This window comes from Pelophylax lessonae (assembly GCF_965119305.1).
Source record: "Pelophylax lessonae genome assembly, chromosome: 1".
Classification (NCBI taxonomy): domain Eukaryota; kingdom Metazoa; phylum Chordata; class Amphibia; order Anura; family Ranidae; genus Pelophylax; species Pelophylax lessonae.
In genome coordinates this window covers 691290238-691303697 of record NC_138768.1, presented here as the reverse complement: position 1 = coordinate 691303697, position 13460 = coordinate 691290238, and the positions used below count along the sequence as shown (strand labels likewise).

General features: G+C 38.4%; 1 protein-coding gene across 1 annotated transcript in view; it reads left to right on the top strand.

Moving 5' to 3' along the window:
- Window positions 1-13460, top strand: part of SPOCK3 (SPARC (osteonectin), cwcv and kazal like domains proteoglycan 3) — a 473026-nt gene that overhangs the window by 69566 nt on the left and 390000 nt on the right. The gene's annotated exons all lie outside the window — the stretch shown is intronic.

The following is a 13460-nucleotide window of genomic DNA, read 5'->3' as shown; positions in this document are numbered from 1 at the left end:
TGGAAGAAACCTCTGCTTGGACAACTTATGTACATGTGAACTTTCTGTTTATTTAATAAAAGTGGGCTGCCATGCCCTAAAATACAGTTCTGGACCTTATGCAACTTATTGGAAATGCACCTACTGCTTGAGTTTAATCCCCCCGATCCCACAGTATGTAGCTCGCTAAGTCATAAACTGGCAGGTGTGACTCGTCATGTCAGTGTGTGGAATATCCGCTGTTGGTAAAGAAAAAATGACAGAATCTTGGTGGAAATGTCTGTACCTGCAGTTGCCAAGGATGGACTGCCGCAATTTTGTTGAATAATGCTGGCATGTTACCAGAAAGTCGGCCATGCTATAGATACTCTGTAATTCTATAGGCACTGCTGTGTCAGAGAAACTGGTAAGTTATTAGAACTGCTTCCAAATGCAAGAAAATGCCATGTTATCAAAGACACTCTCAAGTTACCAAATGCATTGCTAAGTGTGAGATACTGCTATGTTACTGTATTAGAGACACTGCCAAGTTATAAGAGATATTGCCACTTGAGATATATCACTATATTTAGATGCAACAACACTTATGCCAGGCTTACACACAACATTTTGGCTTCTCTACACTGGACTGACTTATTTTGCATGGACAATTCAGAATCCAACATTTATCCATACTGACACAAGGCGTTTTATTTACTAAAACTGGAGAGTGTAAAATCTGGTGCGGCTCTGCATGGTAGCCAATTAGATTCTAACTTCAACTTATTCAATTGAGCTTTGACAAAAACACTGGAAGCTGATTGGTTTTTATGCAGAGCTGCACCAGATTTTGCACTCTCCAGTTTTAGTAAATCCAGCCACGGTATCTATACAGTTCATATATTTTAAATAATTTCTCCATCCTCACTAGTGATGTCAGTAAAGACTAGGAATGGGCTTCAGTTCAGGTCGACCATACGTTTGACCTCAATCCAGTTTGTTTTCAGTTCACTGACCAGGCAAACAAAATGGCTACAGTTCACCAGTTCACCGCTCCACCTAAACTTCAGTCTACTGCAGCCGGAATTTATTAATTTCATGTCAACATGTCTAGCAACATTTCTGCTACTAAATGACAGCTTCCTGCTGGCTTTTTCACCTTGTAAGCACTCCGGCTTATATTCTTGTTGATGTCATTGACCAAATATAGTCATAACCATGTTTGGTCAATAACATCTCCTGGCATCCCCAGCTGGGGCATGTGACAGGAGTAATGATGGAAGAGGATCATCCTGGTCTGGATCATCCTTGGTTGTTGGTGCATTGCTCATCCTAAATTGATGTTGGATATACTTTGCTGGGTTATGTTTTTGATGTTGGATTTACATTAGGGAACAATGAAGCATGTTGTTTAACATCTATTTCTAATGTTCCCCTTTATGCCACAATTAAAACCCCGTGACCCCCCTAATGTTTATTTTTTTTACATTTTTGTTGTGCATTAGTACATATCCCCCAAGGCAGTTCCCAGCTACCTGTGCTCTTTTTTTAACAATAAGCACATGGAATAAGGATTACTGCGCTGGCAAAAAAGAGAAGGAAAGCTGCTTGCACTAATAACCACTTGCCCAAAGTACATTTAATGTAGGCAGGCGCCAGTTCCAGGCTAAGCATTTTACTGGTACATCGCTCAATACATGCACACTGACGCACCCCCTATGGCACGCAGCAGCTCAATTCAATGACTGCTGTGTCCATTACATTGCTCAGTACCAATCATAGCAATCACATGATTACATGTAAGCAAGACTGTTATAAATGGCCCACAGCCATCACATGGTACCTGGCACCCTATACCATTCAATTAGCCGTAGCCAATCACACCATCACAATAGTAAGCAAGCTATCATGAATGAAAGCCATTCATGACAGTTAAAACCATTGCTAGTGTTAAAAAAAAAAATCCCTGATCACCCCCCAGCCCCTAGAGTAGTACTGTGTCACTATGGTGACACTAATGTACTCTCATAACAGTATGTACAAAAAAAAAAAAACGGAATGTTAAGAAAATGTATCTATTTTTACATACATAGTCAGTATACCTGATTATCTCCACACCAGTCATATGATGGTGTAGTGTACTGGCTTGTGACTGTATGTAAAAAAAAATGTTAAGACCCCATTAAAAAAAATTTACAAAAAACCTCCCATACCTCTTACTAAATACCTTCAACTCTTTTCCAAAAAGGGCTCATTTGGTGGGTGGATGGGGGAGTATTTGTACTGTCCTGGCATTAAAGAGACTCAAGAAATCAGATAGGCCATCAGTACTGATCAATTTTCACAGATATATACTATATTTTGTAGACTCTGTAACTTTTGCACATAATAATATACACTGATTTGGGTTATTTTTACTAAAGAAATGTAGCAGACTAAATTTAGTCCTAAATTAATGAAAGATTTGTTTGTAAAATTTTATAACAGAAACGAATAAAAACCTTTTTTTTTTTTTTTTTTTTACTTGTTGATAATTTTAGTTTATATAGCAAAAAATTAAAAACCCAGTGGTAATTAAATACCACCAAAAGAAATCTCTATTTGTGTGAAAAAAAAGGATATGAATCGAATTTGTGTACAGAGTTACATGACCAAGCAATTATCCGTTAAAGTAGTAGCACAGTGCTGAATAGCAAAAAATGCCCTGATCATGAAGGGAGTAAAACCTTCTGGAGGTCAAGTGTTTATTAAAAGCCTGCATTTTGACCTTGAAAAAGGCCAAAGAAAAAAAAAGCAAAATTTCGCTCACGTAGACTTTAGTAGGGTTTGGGTGCGCTATGTTCGGGGTTCCCAAATTTACTTCTGGGTTTGGAAAATTTCCAGCAAACAACTTTGCTCAGTTTGTTAACCACTTAAGCCCCGGAAGATTTTACCCCCTTCCTGACCAGGGGGTATTTTGCGATTCTGCACTGCGTGACTTTAACGGACAATTGCGCGGTTGTGTGACGCTGTACCTAAACGAATTTGACGTCCTTTTTTTCCCACAAACAGAGCTTTCTTTTGGTGGTATTTGATCACCTGTGCGATTTTTTGATCATGCGCTATAAACAAAAAAAGAGCGTCAATTTTGCAAAAATAACAATATTTTTCAAATTTTTTTATATGAAATTCCCCCAAAAAAATGTAAAAATCTAAATTTTTTAACATTTTCGGCCAATTTGTTTTATGCTACCTATGTTTGGTAAAAAAAAATCGCAAAAAGCGTTGGTTTGCGCAAAAGTTATCGCGTTTACTAACAAAGGGAAAGATTTTTGTCATTTTTGTTGTTTTTTTTTAACGCGTAATGGCGGCGATCTGCGATTTTTTTTGTGGGACTGCGACATTGGGGCGGACAGATCGGACCATTGACTGACATTTTTGACACTTTTGGGGTTACCAGTGACATTACTACAGTAATCAGTGCTATACATATGCACTGTTACTGTAAAATGACACCGGTAGTGAAAGGGTTAACTTTTTTTGAGAGGGAGGGGCTGTGTGTGTCCCTAGGGGCGTGATTCTAACTGTGAAGGGATTGTCAGAGAGGGGTGGAGGACACTGAACAGTTGGTAAGGTGGATGAGTCTTGCAGCAGCATTCATTATGGACTGAAGGGGGATAGTCTATGTAAAGGTATACCAATGAGGAGGGAGTTGCAGTAGACGAAGCAAGAGATAACCAGGGAGTGAATTAGAAGCTTGGTGGTGTGGTTGGTTAAAAAGGGGCATGGTTTAGAGATGTTGCGGAGGTTAAGGCGGCATGATTTGAACAGGGATTGGATGTGGACCTGAAAGGACAGTGCAGAGTCCAGGGTTACCCCAAGCACCCTGGCATGTGTGGAAGGACTGATAGTTGTTCCATTGATCTTGACAGAGAATTCAGGGGAATGGGCCTGTTGGAGAGGAAATATTATGAGCTCGGTTTTAGATAGATTTGGTTTGAGGAAGTGGTGAGACATCCAGGCTGATATTATAGGCTTAACGCATCAGCTCTACTGTGTAGGCGAGGTCTTGATCCTTTGGTCCTAGCTGATTATTTATCTCTCTCTTTTTGGGAGAGTGGGTGAAAGATATTTTCCTTAATTTGGACAGAAATTCATTTAAAAATAGGGAAGATGGAACTATGCGGTCTCTATTTTATTAGACAGGCAAAACAAGAGCTAACCAAACTCTTTTTTTATCAGCAGCCTATTGCATAACATAAATATCAAGCTATACCATTAAACGAAATATAGAAATGCATTATGCAGATTTTATGTTCACAGAAAGATGGGATGATTTTGTCAAAACAATTGGTAAAATGCATTTTCTTTGAGAGGTTAGAATTGCTGTTTGTAGTCATTTGGATTCTAGTTTACTACTCATTTGTCTTCATATGAAATGTTAAAACTACATACCATTGTACTAAGTAGAAGGTTTAACCCTGATTTAAAAAAAATAAAAATCTAGTTCTATAACCATTTAAATGCTAATTGTAGCCAAAATTATTATTATTTTTTTTTGGGATGGAAAGGGAAATGGATCCAACCTCTGTCAGATTTTATATGCCAAATTTGTCATCTTTGACATTTCTCCCTCACTTACTGTTCTGTCTGACACCCATAATCTAGAAAAAAGGTGTAAAGAAATCCCTCCAAATAATGACATAGGCAACATTATAAAGTTCAGTGAAAAAAGAAAGAAAAAAGCACCCAAGAGGCACTATTAGCCTAGGTTCACACTGATGCGATGCGGGAAACGCAGCAAATCCTGTGCATTTCCTGCACCTTATTGAAATCGCACGGCGTTCATGCGATCTGCCCTGGGTGTCAATTAACGACACCCCAGAACTGCTCACAAGACACAATGTGATTGCCCAGAATCGGATCACATGGGTGTCAGTACCTATGCAATGCGATTCAGGTGCGGCAAAAAAAAAAAGATCCTGCGCCATTTTTAATGCGGATGCAATGCAATTTGAGCTATACAAAATTAAAGGCTCAAATCGCACCGCACAGACACCACTTGTGATTTGCAATAACAATAACAAGTGTGAACCAAGGCTAAGGATAGATTTAGACATGCTTCTAACTCCCTTTCTTCTGAAGCCAGTCTGCATTCAGAGCGTGCTTCAGAGGCTACGGACAGGTGGTGAGGAAGCAAAGTGACGCCTCCTTACCTCCTGTTTTAACACCAAATATACCACAACTGTATGTATTGCATGTGGTTGCAGAGCTTTTGTGATGCTTCCCCATTTGCTTGAGTGTGTAGCTTGCACCACATGTCAGGAAACTTTGCTGCGGACGTGAAGCAAAGCATCAGGCCACAGCATGTAAACACCCCTATCTGCTGTCTATTGCAGCTTAAGGGGGGTGGTTGGTGGTTGGCAAAAAAGCAGCTCAGCCATGCAACCGCACATCCAAATGAAGACTTATTTTGATATGAGCTGACGCAAAGTTGCGAGAGGAAAAACACATTCAGAGAGCTCGCTGTCTCAGGTTAGGTTGCTCACAACAGCCAGAGCTACCTTCCAGTGAATACCCAGCAGGTTAACAGAAAAAAACATGCACCAATTGAAGACGCACTAAACCCCCAAAAAAAGGAGCCCAAATTATTTTTTGGGTTTACACTAAAAACTTGCCTCAGGAGGCAGGAGGTAAGAGAGGCTGATTGCCTAATCAGATGCTGTTGGCAAGTAATCCTCTAGGTCCAGCAATTAATTAGCCTACAAAGATTGACACAGAAAAATCGCTATTTTTACGCCATTCAAGTTTTAATTTTTAACTGACACCTAAAAGAAAGGGGCATGTTTTCTGGCCCCCAAAATGCATTGGCTGATTTTTAGTACGAACCAATAAACTAATTTGGGCACTTTTTCATTTGGACTAGTACTTTTTTCACTGGTGCATTTTTTTTCTAGTTATAATTAGTGGTGCATCAAAATGAACATTTTGGTGCCGAAACGTAAACTTCAGAATGCATTTGGCCAAAACAGAAATATATGTATTTTTCGAAATAATTGTATTATATTTGACTTTTTAATTAATACCATGAATTTAAATGAAGATAACTTTATTGTCGGCCATTATCTACACCTTTTGAAGCGGCGGTAAAAATCCTGCTTGCTGCATTTTTGGTACATATTTGGCAAGCTGCACCAAAAACATACCTCTTAATTGAAATACATAGCAAATGCAGCAAGAAAGCATCAAAAATGCATCCATGTTGCGTTTTTTTTGTGCATTTTTTGAGTTACATGACCTATGAATAACACACCATAAGCAAGGTAAAATCTCGTCAAAATCGCTGTAAAATCATGGGAATTTTCATCAGCCATTATCTGCGCTTTTTTTTCTTTTTCCATGCGTTAAAAAACCCATTTTCGACTGAAATTTCGGTGCATCACTAGTAACAATATAAACTTGACTTATGTTCTAACTTTTTCCCACCCTACTACAAAAAGCTATATTTATTGCTGACTGTAACCTCACTGTTGAGATTCACCCTTACTTCCTGTTAGACCTGACAAATGGAAAAACAGAAAGTAATTAAAAGTTAACAATACTTTTATCCCTTTTTAGTGCCGGTTCACACTAGGGCGACCTGTGAGGCGACCTGGTCGCCTCACAGGTCGCCGCAGGTCGCCTCCCATAGGGAAGCTGCGGACCCGTTCTAATAGGAGCGACACAAGTCGCTCCGACCTAGAAAAAGGGTCCGGAGCTTCTTTGTGGCGACCCGGAGGCGACCGCCATAGACTTCAATGTTATGAAGTCCGTGGCGGCCGCTCCGAGGTCGCGGCGCGCTGCTCGCACCGCGACCTCCGAGGTCGCGGTGCGAAGTAGCGTCGCTGCAGTGTGAACCGGCGCTTAAGCGGCCTTTCAAAAAATAAATTAAAACATTTTGGCTGGAGTTGAGCAGTAAAGCCTGGCTCAATTTAATGTTCTTCTGTTTTTTCCTGGTTGCTGAAAAATCATGTGCTGTTGTCTTGCACCTCTAGTGGACTCCAGTTGTGACAGATCCCCATAAGAATCATCAGTTTCACTCAACTACAATGTAAGAGGTGGATGTTAAGAGTGGAGTAAAGAAAAGATAAAAGAAATCTGTGGTTGATTCAGCTCACTGGAGCTGACACAAAGTATATAAAAATATATAAGAAAAATAGGTATGTCAGTGCCACTCAAAAGTAAAGTTCAGCAGCATGCAAATAGTTTATAAATCATAAATATAAGGTTGCAGCACTGTGTATACAATGTTATCAAAATGATATAGTGCCCAAACAATATATTATCACAAAAATGGGACTATACAGATAAAGTCTGAAACTTTATAAGTCCAAAATTATATGGTGAACTAAAACGGTGAAAATTCTTGGTGCTCAATATTTCTACGACGTGTCACCACGGTGATATCCTCCACCCAATAGTAGAATTGCAAACTCACCAGAAACATAGGCGGTCTAGATTATAGGACAGCATACACGCCATGGTATTAATAAACGCCTTCTTAGGAAGTATTCTCAAATGCAGCGATTTCTGCAAGTCTGAGTAAAAAAAATATATATATATTGTTCCCATACTTCTACTATTAGTAGTCTGTCAAAGTTGTTGCGTAAGAAATGTGGTTTACACTCAATCCCGCGTGTTCATTTGAATGGGCTGCAAAATGCACTGGAACATGGAAAGAATAGTGCGAGCATTGTAGTACCATGCGCATTGGTGGTCTCAAATGCACTGGATATGGGAGATGCATTTGGGGTGCCATGAACACTTTATTGGCACCCACATGCTCTCGCAAGGGCAGCAAGTTCACCTGCGCTGTGGGAAACGCACACAGAACACGCCTTTCCTGCACCACGTTTTTATGTGAATTAGAGCTGCACAATTAATTGTTAAAAAATTGCGATTTTGATTCGCCACCCCCCCCCCCCCCCACGATCTTAAGATGCCATTTCCTCAAATCTTACAGAGCTGTTCTCTGCTCACTCACAGCTGTCAAAAAAGAAAAAAAGAGTTTTTGTTAGAGACATTATTAGAGCTGCTAGATAACTATAAACACAATGATATACCATATATCATTTCGTTCTTTTAGATCAAAGGAATGAACTTCCGTCTGTAAAGGAGGTCAGTTTAACCTCTTAAAGACTAAGCCTTTTTCTGACATGTGTTGCTTACAAGTTAAAATCAGTATTTTTTGCTAGAAAATTACTTAGAACTTAAAACAATAAAATAAATTTTAGTGCACACAAACGCAATTCATTCCCCTCTTTTTTGTACAAAATAAAGGATGGGCAGGTGTCAAGTGAATAGACACTGTATATGTTATGCCTCAAAGCTGTGTGCGCCCATGGAAATTTTAAAAAATTGCAATACCCACAACTATCACTAGGCAAAGCTTTAAAAACCTTTGTAGCTCATTAGTTTAGAGTAAACCATAAATTATGGCAGGAGAATTACTGCTCTTAGTGGCAATATATGTGGCAAACTTGCTGTTTAAATACATGTACAAACATTTGTGCAATGTGATGTGGGGTTACTTTTTATTAACTTTGTTATAATTTTATTTTTTTTCCTTTTTTTTTTTTTTTTTTTATTTAATTTATTTTGTCTTTACAAGGGGTCTAACAAGCCCCTATGTAATAGCATTGGGCCAATGACAGGTATGCTTCATAGAGACATCAGATATATATCCCATTTAGACATATATATATATATATATATATATATATATATATATATATATATATATATATATATATATATATATATGTATATATATATATATATATATATATATATATATATATATATATATATATATATATATATACAAACCCAATTCCAAAAAAGTTGGGACACTGTACAAATTGTGAGTAAAAAAGGAATGGAATAATTTACAAATCTCATAAACTTATATTTTAGTCACAATATAATATAGATAACATATCAAATGTTGAAAGTGAGACATTTTGAAATGTCATGCCAAATATTGGCACATTTTGGATTTCATGAGAGCTACACATTTCAAAAAAGTTGGTACGGATAGCAATAAGAGGCCGGAAAAGTTAAATGTACATATATGGAAGAGCTGGAGGACCAATTTGCAACTTATTAGGTCAATTGGCAACATGATTGGGTATAAAAAGAGCCTCTCAGTGTGGCAGTGTCTCTCAGAAGTCAAGATGGGCAGAGGATCACCAATTCCCCCAATGCTACGGCGAAAAATAGTGGAGCAATATCAGAAAGGAGTTTCTCAGAGAAAAATTGCAGAGTTAGAAGTTATCATCATCTACAGTGCATAATATCATCCAAAGATTCAGAGAATCTGGAACAATCTCTGTGCGTAAGGGCCAAGGCCGGGAAACCATATTGGATGCCCATGATCTTCGGGCCCTTAGACGGCACTGCATCACATACAGGAATGCTACTGTAATGGAAATCACAACATGGGCTCAGGAATACTTCCAGAAAACATTGTTGGTGAACAAAGTCCACCGTGCCATTCACCGTTGCCGGCTAAAACGCTATAGGGCAAAAAAGAAGCCATATCTAAACATGATCCAGAAGCGCAGGCATTTTTTCTGGGCCAAGGCTCATTTAAAATGGACTGTGGCAAAGTGGAAAACTGTTCTGTGGTCAGACGAATCAAAATTTGAAGTTCTTTTTGGAAAACTGGGACGCCATGTCACCCGGACTAAAGAGGACAAGGACAACCCAAGTTGTCATTAGCGCTCAGTTTAGAAGCCTGCATCTCTGATGGTATGGGGTTGCATGAGTGCATGTGGCATGGGCAGCTTACACATCTGGAAAAGCTCCATCAATGCTGAAAGGTATATCCAAGTTCTAGAACAACATATGCTCCCATCCAGACGTCGTCTCTTTTAGGGAAGACCTTGCATTTTCCAACATGACAATGCCAGACCACATACTGCATCAATTACAACATCATGGCTGTGTAGAGGAAGGATCCGGGTACTGAAATGGCCAGCCTGCAGTCCAGATCTTTCACCCATAGAAAACATTTGGCATATCATAAAGAGGAAGATGCCACAAAGAAGACCTAAGACAGTTGAGCAACTAGAAGCCTGTATTAGACAAGAATGGGACAACAATCCTATTCCTAAACTTGAGCAACTTGTCTCCTCAGTCCCCAGACGTTTGCAGACTGTTATAAAAAGAAGAGGGGATGCCACACAGTGGTAAACATGGCCTTGTCCCAACTTTTTTGAGATGTGTTGATGACATGAAATTTAAAATCAAGGTATTTTTCCCTTAAAATGATACATTTTCTCAGTTTAAACATTTGATATGTCATCTATGTTGTGTTCTGAATAAATTATTGAAATTTTAAACTTCCACATCATTGCATTCTGTTTTTATTCACAATTTGTACAGTGTCCCAACTTTTTGGGAATCGGGTTTGTATATATATATATATATATATATATATATATATATATATATATATATATATATATATATATACAGTATATGAGGCCCTATACATTCCTTTTAATATAAATCATCTTGAATGTGTTAACTTTGTTTTATATACAGTAGTCCAAAATTATATGGGGAACTAAAACTGAAAATTCTTGATGCTCAATATTTCTACGACGTGTCACCACGGTGATATCCTCCACCCAATATTAGAATTGCGAACTCACCAGAAACATATGCTGTCTAGATTATAGGACAGCATACACGCCATGGTATTAATAAATGCCTTCTTAGGAAGTATTCTAAAATGCAGCGATTTCTGCGCTCCTGCCTTTTCAAACAGATGTCCTCACCCAGAGGTCCAGCCGCCATTCTACCTTTTAGTTTGGCAGCTTTTACAGTGACTCATCCTTCATGACTGGTGGGAATACCCTGGGTGAGGACATCTGTTTGATAAGGCAGGAGCGCAGAAATCACTGCATTTGAAAACACTTCCTAACACTTTCTAAGAAGGAGTTTATTAATACCATGGCATGTATGCTGTCCTATAATCTAGACAGCATATGTTTTTGGTGAGTTCGCAATTCTACTATTGGGTGGAGGTTATCACAGTGGTGACACACCGTAGAAATATTGAACACCAATAATTTTCACCATTTAATTCACCATGTATTTGTGGACTTATAAAGTTTCAGACTTTATCTGTATAGTCACATTTTTGTGATATTATATTGTTTGTGCAATATATCATCTTGATAACATTGTATACACAGTGCTGCAACCTTATATTTATTATTATATATAAAAATATATATTTTGAGTTGAGTTTTTTTTTTAATTAAAGTGGTTGTAAACCTCAGACATGAAATATGAACACAGCGTATTCCTCTATAGTGTGTTCTAGTCTCAAACCTGAGAACTAACAGGTTTATTTTCCAAATTTGGAAAGTGCAAAATCAGACTTACATCTGCATAGAAACCAATCAGCTTCTAGATTTTATTGCCAAAGCCTAATTGAACAACCTGAGATTAGAAGCTGATTGGTTTCTGATTTTGCACTCTCCAGCTTTAGTAAATAACCCCTTAAGTGTCATTTCTGCCCACTGCCTCATTCCTTTTCCATCAGCGTAAGTAACTTCTGACAAGTTTTCCTGACAGTTGATATAAAAAGGTGACAGGAGAGGGAGCTCCACCACACAGCCTCTGATTGACAGCCTTGGCTCTGTTCCTGTTTGCTGTGTGAAGGGAGTCTGTCCCTTCCCTCCAATCAGCTCTTAGGAGCTCTTCTCACTGAGCGCTGCAACTTCAGCTCCCCGCCCCTCATGTTTGAAAGCTCAAACAAGTTGTATAAATTCTGGAATTTGAACGGCTGTAGAGAAGAAAGGGCTGCAGATAAACTGGTCCAACTTATGTAGAAGGATTTGTTTCCTCTCTGTGTATCACTTGAGGCCAGTCACTGCACTGGGAATACAGTATGTAAGGGTTTACAATAATTTTGATGACTACTTCTGCATAAAGTGTGCTACAGGTCACAAAGTCTCTGTGTTTAGTGAATTTGAGAACAGAAGAGAGAATTTTTTCAAAGCACTGGTGGGGGGGGGGGGGATTTACTAAGACTGATGCACTCATAATCTTGTGAAGCTGTGCATTGTAGCCAATCAGCTACTAACGTCAGCTTGTTCGATTAGGCTTTGGCAATAAAACCTGGAAGCTGGTTGGTTTCTATGCAGAGCTGCATTTGATTTTGAACATTCAAGTTTTAGCAAATAATCCCTACTGTGTCCCAATGGATGTTGGGTATATTCATGTTTGGGGGTGTTTGGCTAGGTACTTGGTAAATGAATTGAACAGCTTGTCATTTCCTAAGCAGTTAGGAAGTGGTCAGAGAGCATTTGTTAGGCATCCCAAATGCTGGCAAAGAAATACAGTAGTTGCCCACCACTCTTTTATGCATCAAAAACTGGATATTCACCATATATTTGCAACAGACATTGAGAAACTATTCAAGCGTTAATGACCACCTAATGGCCAAGTCTCTATCATCCCTCTACTATCTACTGTCCCATTAATTTTCAATATAAACTTATACACTTATAACATAAAGAATGATCTGCTGCCATGCTATGCATCCATCACCTTCCAGGACAGCTTAATAATACCCATGCATACGTTACTACAAAGGAATACAAAAGTGAGAAGTAGTGTATGACTACTGGGTTACACACCCCATACCTCTGTTATGTTAGCAGTTGGAGTCAAAAATGTATATAGGAAAACCACGTGACATTAACATTCTTTTGGCAAACAAACAGACAAGATGGGGAAATTTATCAGATGGAAAAATGATAAAAGTAAACCATTGAACATTACACTGTTAGTTCGTAGAGATTTATCTAGATGGTTAACATGTCTCTCAGTATCCTGTACGTGAACTTGTGAACTAATGTGAGCAATGTGCAAGAGGACTTGTTGTAATTATTTCTACTAGAGCTATCCGTTGAAAGTCAGCCATAGCTGGCAACATGCCCCCTGACACCACTTAAACTAAAATCAAATATTAACAAACAAGCAGAGGAAATCCCGTGGCACGAACAAGCATGCTTACATATGGAGAAGGACAGTTCTATTTCTCAGTGTGATAGCAATGTAGAACATTGATGCTGCTGCCGATCCTTACCTCTACAGGCAGATTTATTAACAGGTTTATTCCCTGTGTATTCACTCTGATAAATCAATAAATACATAGCACTGGGGAAAATGTCACGGTGATGTGAAATGATTTTCAGAAGAAACATTGAATTATACCAAATCCGATATGGAATAATAATCTAAACCACAAAACTCATGTTTATGCTATATATAGGTCTAATTTAGGAAAAAATAATGAGATGATCTATATTAATTTCCTGCCTACCTTGCTATTATCTTTAATTATGAAATCAATCCGTTATTTACAATATTACTAAATGTCAGTTTTATTGTCATTCTTTTTCATTAGTTTTTTCTGAGCTCTTTATATTAAATTAAAGTGGTGATCTTTAACGAGAAGT